A 9142-nucleotide genomic window follows, 5' to 3' on the forward strand; every position below is an offset into this window, starting at 1 on the left:
TTTTTTTCTGCATCAAAAATGCATGCACAGTGTTTCCCATCTATTCCAATGGCCCTATCTCATACCAGTGCTGGCACAGAAAAAAATAGACAAAATACGATTCCTCCTGCACTCCAGGACCCAGGCCAGAGGTGAGTAGGTGAAATCAAACCCAAACGAAATGACCACCAGAGCATAGAAGGTCGTGCAGCTCCAAAACAAGGCTGGGGAAGCCCGAACAATACTGCAAAGTGAAAAAAACAAGAAGCGCACCAACCTTGCGCATTACCTCAGTAACCAAAATTTATTAGTAAAAGAATAGTACTTACAAACAGCGAATAAAAACAGGCATGTAAGTCCTCCAAGGGACTTCAGAGCTCTGAGGAAGAAGGTACATCCTTCGAAACGCGTCAGCTGTACTGAGTGTCTACCCCCATGATGGGATTCGCGCTGGCCTCTTGTTTCTGAAGTCCCTTGGAGGACTTACATGCCTGTTTTTATTCGCTGTTTGTGAGTACTATTCTTTTACTAATAAATTTTGGTTACTGAGGTAATGCGCAAGGTTGGCGCGCTTCTTGTTTTTTTCACTTTACAGAAAAAAATAGAACATGCTGCATTTTTTCTGCACGGACCTGTACTGCAACACAGCAAAATACATTGAAAATGCACCGGAATGGAGTGTGGTATAAACTGTAAGTAAAAACACATTCAGAATGACCTCAGAGTGTGTTTTTGTGGTGTGAACTGGCCCTTAATGTATATTCTGCAATTAAACAAATAGTTTATCTTGTAACTGAAGAAGTAAAATCCTTCTCTTATAAGAACATGGTGCGACATGATCTCATTTGGCTTATAACAAGAATAGATGATATCATTTCACAGCACGAGTTGGACTATTTACCAGTTCAGTATCCTATGATTACTACAATTTACACATTGCTGAATGCACACAATAATCAAACTACACCACCTGGATGACCTATTTTCAACCGAAAAAAATGTTCTTTTGTCAATGTCTCTTTACAGCCTCATGCTCTGAGCCTTTCTTCATATGTTAGGGATTCTATATCCGTTTCCGACAATTGGAGGAGTTGGCATTGCCACCAAAGACTTTTTTGGTCACGTGATGATGAGTCATTGTACACCAATATCTCTCATAAAGAAGTTAAAATATTTTTAATCATGGAGTCCCATTTAAGCTCCCAACTACACTAATTTATTGGGGAAGTCTAGGAGTTTGGATTGAAACACAACTATCTCATTTTTGATGGTATGTTAGTTAACAGATCCTCGGGGTTTGCTTCATTTTTCAGTATTTTAAACACTCCTCTTTTTCAGCCAAGGAAGCTGCCATCTTGGCTTCTGCTTGATCTGCAACTGCCATGATGATGCACATATGATCAGTTATGTGGTTTGATGGTTTGGTTGAGAGCACATACAAATGTGACAGTTAGCATTCCGAAACCAATACATTGATGGGTTAAGTTCTGCTTTAAAGTTCTCAATCATGTCTCCCCTTTCCTCAGGGTTTTACATTTTAACCACTTGCCCTGCGGAAGGTTTTACCCCCTTCATGACAGGGCATGTTTTTCTATTCAGCACTATGCTACTTTAACCGCTTCCCAGCCGCCCTATAATAGAACTACTATTACAGGACGGCAAGGCTGTGCAAAATCACGTATATACAGTGGATATAAAAAGTCTACACACCCCTGTTAAAATGTCAAGTTTCTGTGATGTAAAAAAATGAGACAAAGAAATAATTTCAGAACCTTTTCAACATTTAATGTGACCTATAAATTGTACAATTCAGTTGAACAAACTGAAATCTTTTAGGTGGAGGGAAGTAGAAATAAAAACTAAAATAATATGGTTGCATAAGTGTGCACACCCTCAAACTAATACTTTGTTGAACCACCTTTAGATTTGATTCCAGCACTCAGTATTTTTGGGTATGAATCTATCAGTATGGCACATCTTGACTTGGCAATATTTGCCCACTCTTCCTTGCAAAAACACTCCAAATCTGTCAGATTGCAAGAGCATCTCCTGTGCACAGCCCTCTTCAGATCACCCCACAGATTTTCGATTGGATCCAGGTCTGGACTCTGGCTGGGCCATTCCAAAACATTAATCTTCTGGTGAAGCCATTCCTTTGTTGATTTGGATGTATGCTTTGAGTCGTCATGCTGAAAGATGAAGTTACTCTTCATGTTCAGCTTTCTAGTAGAAGAGTGAAGGTTTTGTGCCAACATTGACTGGTATTTGGAACTGTTCATACTTCCCTCTACCTTGACTAAGGCCCCAGTTCCAGCTGAAGAAAAACAGCCCCAAAGCATGATGCTGCCACCACCATGCTTCACTGTGGGTATGGTGTTCTTTTGGTGATGTGCAGTGTTTTTTCGCCAATCATATCTTTTGGAATTATGGCCAAAAAGTTCAACCTTGGTTTCATCAGACCATAACACATTTTCCCACATGGTTTTGATAGACTTCAGATGTGTTTTTGCAAAATTTAGCCGGGCTTGGATGTTCGTCTTTGTAAGAAAAGGCTTTCGTCTTGCCACGCTACCCCATAGTCCAGACATATGAAGAATACCGGAGATTGTTGTCACATATAGCACACAGCCAGTACTTGCCAGATATTCCTGCAGCTCCTTTAATGTTGCTGTAGGCCTCTTAGCAGCCTCCTTGACCAGTTTTCTTCTTGTCTTTTCATCAATTTGGAGGGACGTCCAGTTCTTGGTAATGTCACTGTTGCGCCATATTTTCTCCACTTGATGATGACTGTCTTCACTGTGTTCCATGGTATATCTAATGCCTTGGAAATTCTTTTGTACCCTTCTCCTGACTGATACCTTTTAACAATGAGATCCCCCTGATGCTTTGGAAGCTCTCTGCAGACCATGGCTTTTGCTGTAGGATGCGACTAAGAAAATGTCAGGAAAGACCTACTTGAACAGCTGAACTTTATTTGGGGTTAATCAGAGGCACTTTCAATGATGGCAGGTGTGCACTGACTCCTATTTAACATGATTTTGAATGTGATTGCTTAATTCTGAACACAGCTACATCCCTAGTTATAAGACGATGTGCACACTTATGCAACCACATTATTTTAGTTTTTTATGTTTACTTCGCCCCCCTAAAAGCTTTCAGTTTGTTCTTCAATTGAGTTGTACAGTCCATAGGTCACATTAAAGATGGAAAAAGTTCTGAAATGATTTATCTTTGTCTCATTTTTACATCAGAAACCGGACATTGTAACAGGGGTGTGTAGACTTTTTATATCCAGTGTGTGTGTACATAATATATATATATATATATATAAACATACACATACATACACACGTGACTTGCATTTCCAGGTAGGGGGAGCGCGCACGCCACCCTACCCGCACTGCCATTGGCAACTACCGATGTCAATCACCAGGTTCCAGCTGGAGATTCCCTGCCGACACTCGGTGATTGCCGAGTAACACTGACGGGGAAAGACCTGTGTGTAAACAACTTTCTTGGAAAATTAATAAAATTAGTTTCTTTTTCAAACACATACTGTCACCAGTGTAGTACAGAATCATTATAGGACTGGAGTGACGGTGACCAGGGATACTGATTGGTGACAAAATATTTTTTTTTCTTTTTTTTCTATTCTGTCATCATATTAGCTCAGCGTCATCATAGTGACACTACGCTAACCTGAGGGTGATCAGATTTTTTTTTTCTACACTGTTATTGCTCATACGGTGATGAACAGTGGTCACTGGAGGGGCGCACCGCACACGCCTAACCCGGAACAGACAGAATCACATATATATATATATATATATATATATATATATATATATATATATATATATATATATATATATAAATATAAATGTGACTATGCCTGCAGCTGCCGCCCTGTCACAGTAAATATAATGAGGTGGGGCAGCAAGTGGTTAAAAGGTGATCTATGATCACAGCATACACTTTCAATCAGCATTGGAATAACAATACAAACAATAGTTATTTTTGCCAATCCAATACAAGCTTACTTGAAAAAAAATCTAATTTCATGTTGTGAGTTCTGCCTGTCTGCTGGTCAGATCTTTCCACAACTTCTAGCATGCTTTACAGCTTCTCCTCTGGCTGTTTCCTTTCCATTTCTAAGGACTACATATCCCATGGTGCCTAGCTGTCTGCAAGCCATGATTCCTGTACTGACTCCACCTCCAGAAACTCCCCATCTCTCAGCACTGTAGTTCAGAAGGCAGGCTCCATGAAATGTGTGACACAGCAGTGCCTACCCAAAGGACATACTGAATACATGTCCCTGAATTTAAGGAATTAAAAGTAAGTTTATAAACTTCTAGATCATTCAGATTAATAGGAGTGAACTAGGAATCATTTGAATTCAATGAGGAAATAAATGATTTTACATTTTGACCATAAATACACTTTAGGTTTCCGTAGTTTCTCTCCTGGTTTGTTTCATGCCTCAGACCTTGCACCATTTTGTTGCCTGTCTCTTAACTCATTCGATCTTACTTTTTTTTTCTTTTTAAACAGATCCTTAGCACTGGTCACAGCATTCTAAATGTCTAACTATACATAGAGGAATCAGGATCTCAATCCTCCTCGTTGTGACCTCTCCAGTGACGCACACCAGAATTCAGTTGGCCAGGCCGCACCATTTGCTCATTTTGCATTCATCTGAAATAAGCATGTTCAAATATTTCCCCTCCGTAATTCTAGCCAACACTGCATTCCCAATATCATGCTCTATTAGAGGATTCTTTTTCCCCAGGTGCATTATTTTACATTTAGAAACATTGAGCTGCAATTTCCATTACTTTGACCTATTTTCCAGCAATGTCAAATCATGTTTCATGTTACAAACTCTTCCAAGAATATCCACCCTACTGTACACCTTTTTGTCATCAGCTTACCGACACTCCACTTATATCACTTACATGTGCCCTACCACCACCGGTCCTCAGCTCATCCCCAGCACTGATACCTCACGTGTTCTTCCACCAGACCCTCAAATCACCCTCAGTACTGACAACTCACGTATGCTTCCACCAGTCCCCAAGCTCACCCCCAGAACTGATGCACCACATGTGTACCTGCACCACAATCCCCTCAGATTACCCCAGCACTGACATCTCATGTGTCCTTTCACCATTCCCTCAGCTCACCCCCAGCACTGATACTCCAGGTGTGTCCTTCAACCAATCCTCAGATCACCCCTAGCACCCATACCTCCTGTGTCCTTCCAGTCTCTCAGCTCACTCCCAACACCAATAGCTCATGTTTTTCTACCAGTCCCTCAACTCACACAACACAAGTCCTCAGACCACCCCCGAGCACTGATACCCCCGTGTGTCCTACACCCAGACCTCAGATCAGCTCCAGTACTTATACCCCACAAATCTGTGCTTCCACCAGTTCCCAAAATTACTGCCAGCACTGATACCACACAAGTATCTTTCCACCATTTCCTCAGAATACCCCGCAACACTCATACGTACTGTGTCCTTTCACCAGTACCTCCGCTTACACCACTCGCAGCACTGGTACCCCCACATGTCCTTCCACCACCAGTCCTCAGATCACCCCAGCACTCATACCTCACTTATCCTTCCACCAGACTTTCAGGCCAAGCCCAGTGCATCTGATACTCTACGTGTGCCCATTCAACAGTCTGTTTCTTACCCAGCACTGATATCTCATATGTCCTTTTACTATCTCTTAGTTCAACCCCAGCACTGATACCACACATGTGTTCTACCCCCATATTTCAGCTCAACACTGCACTGATACCACATGTGTGTCCTTCCAACACTACTCAGTTTATCCCTAGTACTGATACCCCACAAGTATTCTCACACCAGTCCCTCAACTCACCCTTAGTACTGATACCTCATATGTTCTTTCACCAACTCCTCAGCTCAAATGCAGCACTGATACTTCATGTGTATCCTTCCAACATTACTCAGCTCACCCCTAACAATGATACCCTACACATGTCTATACATCAGCCCCTCAACTCACTCCCAGCACTGGTACCCCACGTGTGTATGCTTGACCCTCCAGCGCTGGCGCCTTGCACCCGACACTCCAGCACTGGCGCCTAATGAATGCTTGACCCACCAGCAACAGTTCCTCGTGCACCCAACCCTCCAGCAGTGGTGCCGCACGCGCCCAACCATCCAGCACTGGTGCCACGTGCGCTCCAACCCTCCAGCAGCAGCACTGGTACCTAATGTATACATGACCCACCAGCACTGGTACCTTGCGCACCTGACCCTCCATCACCAGCACTGGTACAGCGCGTGCGTAACCCACCAGCACTGATACCTCGCGTGCATGCAACCCTCCATCATCAGCACTTGTACCTCACATGCGTGTGACCTACCAGAACTGGTATCGCGCATGCGTGACCTTCCATCATCAGTACTGGTACCACGCGCGCCCGTCCCTCCATCACAGCGCCCGTACCTTGTGTGCAACCAACCTTCCAGTGCCCGTACCACGTGCCCGTCTGACCCTCCAGTGCCCTTGCCTGGCACGTATGCATGCGCCTGACCATCCAGCGCCCCTGCCTCGGGCGCCTGACCCTGCAGCGCATGCCTGACCCTCCAGCTCCCCTGCCTCGGGCACCCGACCCTCCAGTGCCCCTGCCTTGTGTGTGTGCCCGACCCTCCAGCACCCCTACCTTGTGCGCTCAACCCTCCAGCACCCCTACCTTGTGCGCCCGACCCTCCAGCACCTCTACCTCGTGCACATGCGCCCGACCCTCCAGCACCTCTACCTGGTGCACATGCGCCCAACCCTCCAGCACCTCTACCTGGTGCACATGCGCCCGACCCTCCAGCACCTCTACCTCGTGCACATGCGCCCGACCCTCCAGCACCTCTACCTCGTGCACATGCGCCCGACCCTCCAGCACCTCTACCTCGTGCACATGCGCCCGACCCTCCAGCACCTCTACCTCGTGCACATGCGCCCGACCCTCCAGCACCTCTACCTCGTGCACATGCGCCCGACCCTCCAGCACCTCTACCTCGTGCACATGCGCCCGACTCTCCAGCATCTCTACTTCGTGCACATGCGCCCGACTCTCCAGCATCTCTACCTCGTGCACATGCGCCCGACTCTCCAGCATCTCTACCTCGTGCACATGCGCCCGACTCTCCAGCATCTCTACCTCGTGCACATGCGCCCAACTCTCCAGCATCTTTACCGCGTGCACATGCGCCCTACTCTCCAGCATCTCTACCTCGTGCACATGCGCCCGACTCTCCAGCATCTCTACCTCGTGCACATGCGCCCGACTCTCCAGCATCTCTACCTCGTGCACATGCGTCCGACCCTCCAGCACCTCTACCTCGTGCACATGCGCCCGACTCTCCAGCATCCCTACCTCGTGCACATGCGCCCGACTCTCCAGCATCTCTACCTCGTGCACATGCGCCCGACTCTCCAGCATCTCTACCTCGTGCACATGCGCCCGACTCTCCAGCATCTCTACCTCGTGCACATGCGCCCGACTCTCCAGCATCCCTACCTCACATGGCCAACCTTCCAGCACCCCTACCTTGCATGTGCGTTCACCTGACCCTCCAGCACCCCTACCTCATGTGCGTGCGCCCGACCCACCAGCACTGCAGAGGCTCTGTGATACATCAGCTTGCTATCCCCCTATCCCTCTAGTTAGTAGGCCCCTTTCCTATCACACACTGCTAAACTGGAGCAGACAGAATCTGGTACAGCTGTGCATACTAACCATTCAGCTTTTAGCTTCAATTAAGCATTGAAAATGAAAGCTAGAAGCTGATTGGCTGCCCCAGCCTCAGTACATCCCGTCTGTATTGGTGTCACAGGCTGCAGTCATTCACATGGCACCAAGGACATGTGGCAGGCCCCCCTTCAAATGCTCTGCCACCCTGCCCTTCATGTCAGCGGGCACACAGGACTCCCCCTCAGGTGCCTACTCACACTGTTATGAAATGACTTCTCCACCCCCAGGCAGTGGCTGATAGCCGGCGCACAGGCCCGGCCTCCTCCCCACAATTACCTGCCATCACCGGCATCCAATGGCGGCTCGTCTGCCCGTTGCCCGGGGCTTTGTCTGTGAAGCGGAGGGGGCGGATCCTGAACTATCACTCTCTACATTCCGTACGGCGGCACTGACAGCTCATACAAGGCCCCGCCCACTTCTGCGGATCACCGCAGGACGTCAAGCATTGGCAGGAAGGGCAAGCGGGCAACATCACTGCCCTCACTTTCTCACTTCCGGGTTGATGTAAACCACGTGGAAATATCGCACGATCTGACCCTTCACCTACATAGTAGCCGTGTCCCGTAAGATCACTTCCCAAACCCATTCTTCCACTTTGTCATGTTAGTAACACTGTACAATCAACACAACCTCTTCGTGCATCAGGTCTTGTTTTATTCAGGACAGCTCGGGTTGTCATCTGCTGGGAAATGTTAATGGATCGCTCCTGATTTTGTTTTATTGTGAAAGAAAAACTGGCCCAAAATAGAAAACAAAAATCTTCTATGCCACTACCATGACCCACCACAAAAAAACCCCTGCAAAATAAATTCTACTGCTGCGATCGTGGTAATACCACATGCGTGTGCGTTATTTGTTCTTTATTTCCGTAGCAGGGTCAAGAAATAATAATACACATTTTGGGGTGTTTGGTCCTACCTAAACACAAGGGGGGGATTTACTAAAACTGGAGCACTCAGAATCTGGTGCCGCTGTTCATGGTAGCCAATCAGCTTATAAGTTCAACTTGTTCTATTACGGTTTGACAATAAAACCTGGAAGCTGATTGGTTTCTATGCAGAGCTGCAGCAGGTTCTGCACCATCCCTGGAAAAGTCACGTATTATTGTGAAGCAACATGTCAGACTAGAGCGTGGTGATGTAATTACGCATGGACGGCAGCCATCTTTGGACTCCCTATGCAAGCACCCTGACTGTGGGTTATACAGTTCATGCCTGGTGGGTCTATGACCCGATTTTAATGGGTGAATAGGTCTTTGGCATTTGTGGATGGTATATTAAACTTTACTCTATTACACTATGGTGGCTTTCTCTCTGATTCCCTGTTTATAAGCCATTGGGAGAGTGGAGGAGTTTTGTAAAGGTGCCTTAC

General features: G+C 46.5%; 1 protein-coding gene across 1 annotated transcript in view; it reads right to left on the reverse strand.

Annotated features, from left to right (window-relative positions):
• Positions 1 to 8178, reverse strand: part of SLC23A2 (solute carrier family 23 member 2) — a 223365-nt gene extending 215187 nt beyond the window's left edge. Inside the window, exon 1 of the mRNA XM_089681738.1 lies at positions 8048 to 8178. The gene's annotated coding sequence lies outside the window, so the exon portion shown is untranslated. The remainder of the gene's footprint in view (positions 1 to 8047) is intronic.
• Positions 8179 to 9142: the final 964 nt, after the last annotated feature.

The sequence above is a fragment of the Staurois parvus genome, unplaced genomic scaffold, assembly GCF_062004578.1.
Source record: "Staurois parvus isolate SC_StPar_1 unplaced genomic scaffold, SC_StPar_1.0 ptg000276l, whole genome shotgun sequence".
In the NCBI taxonomy this organism is placed as follows: Eukaryota; Metazoa; Chordata; class Amphibia; order Anura; family Ranidae; genus Staurois; species Staurois parvus.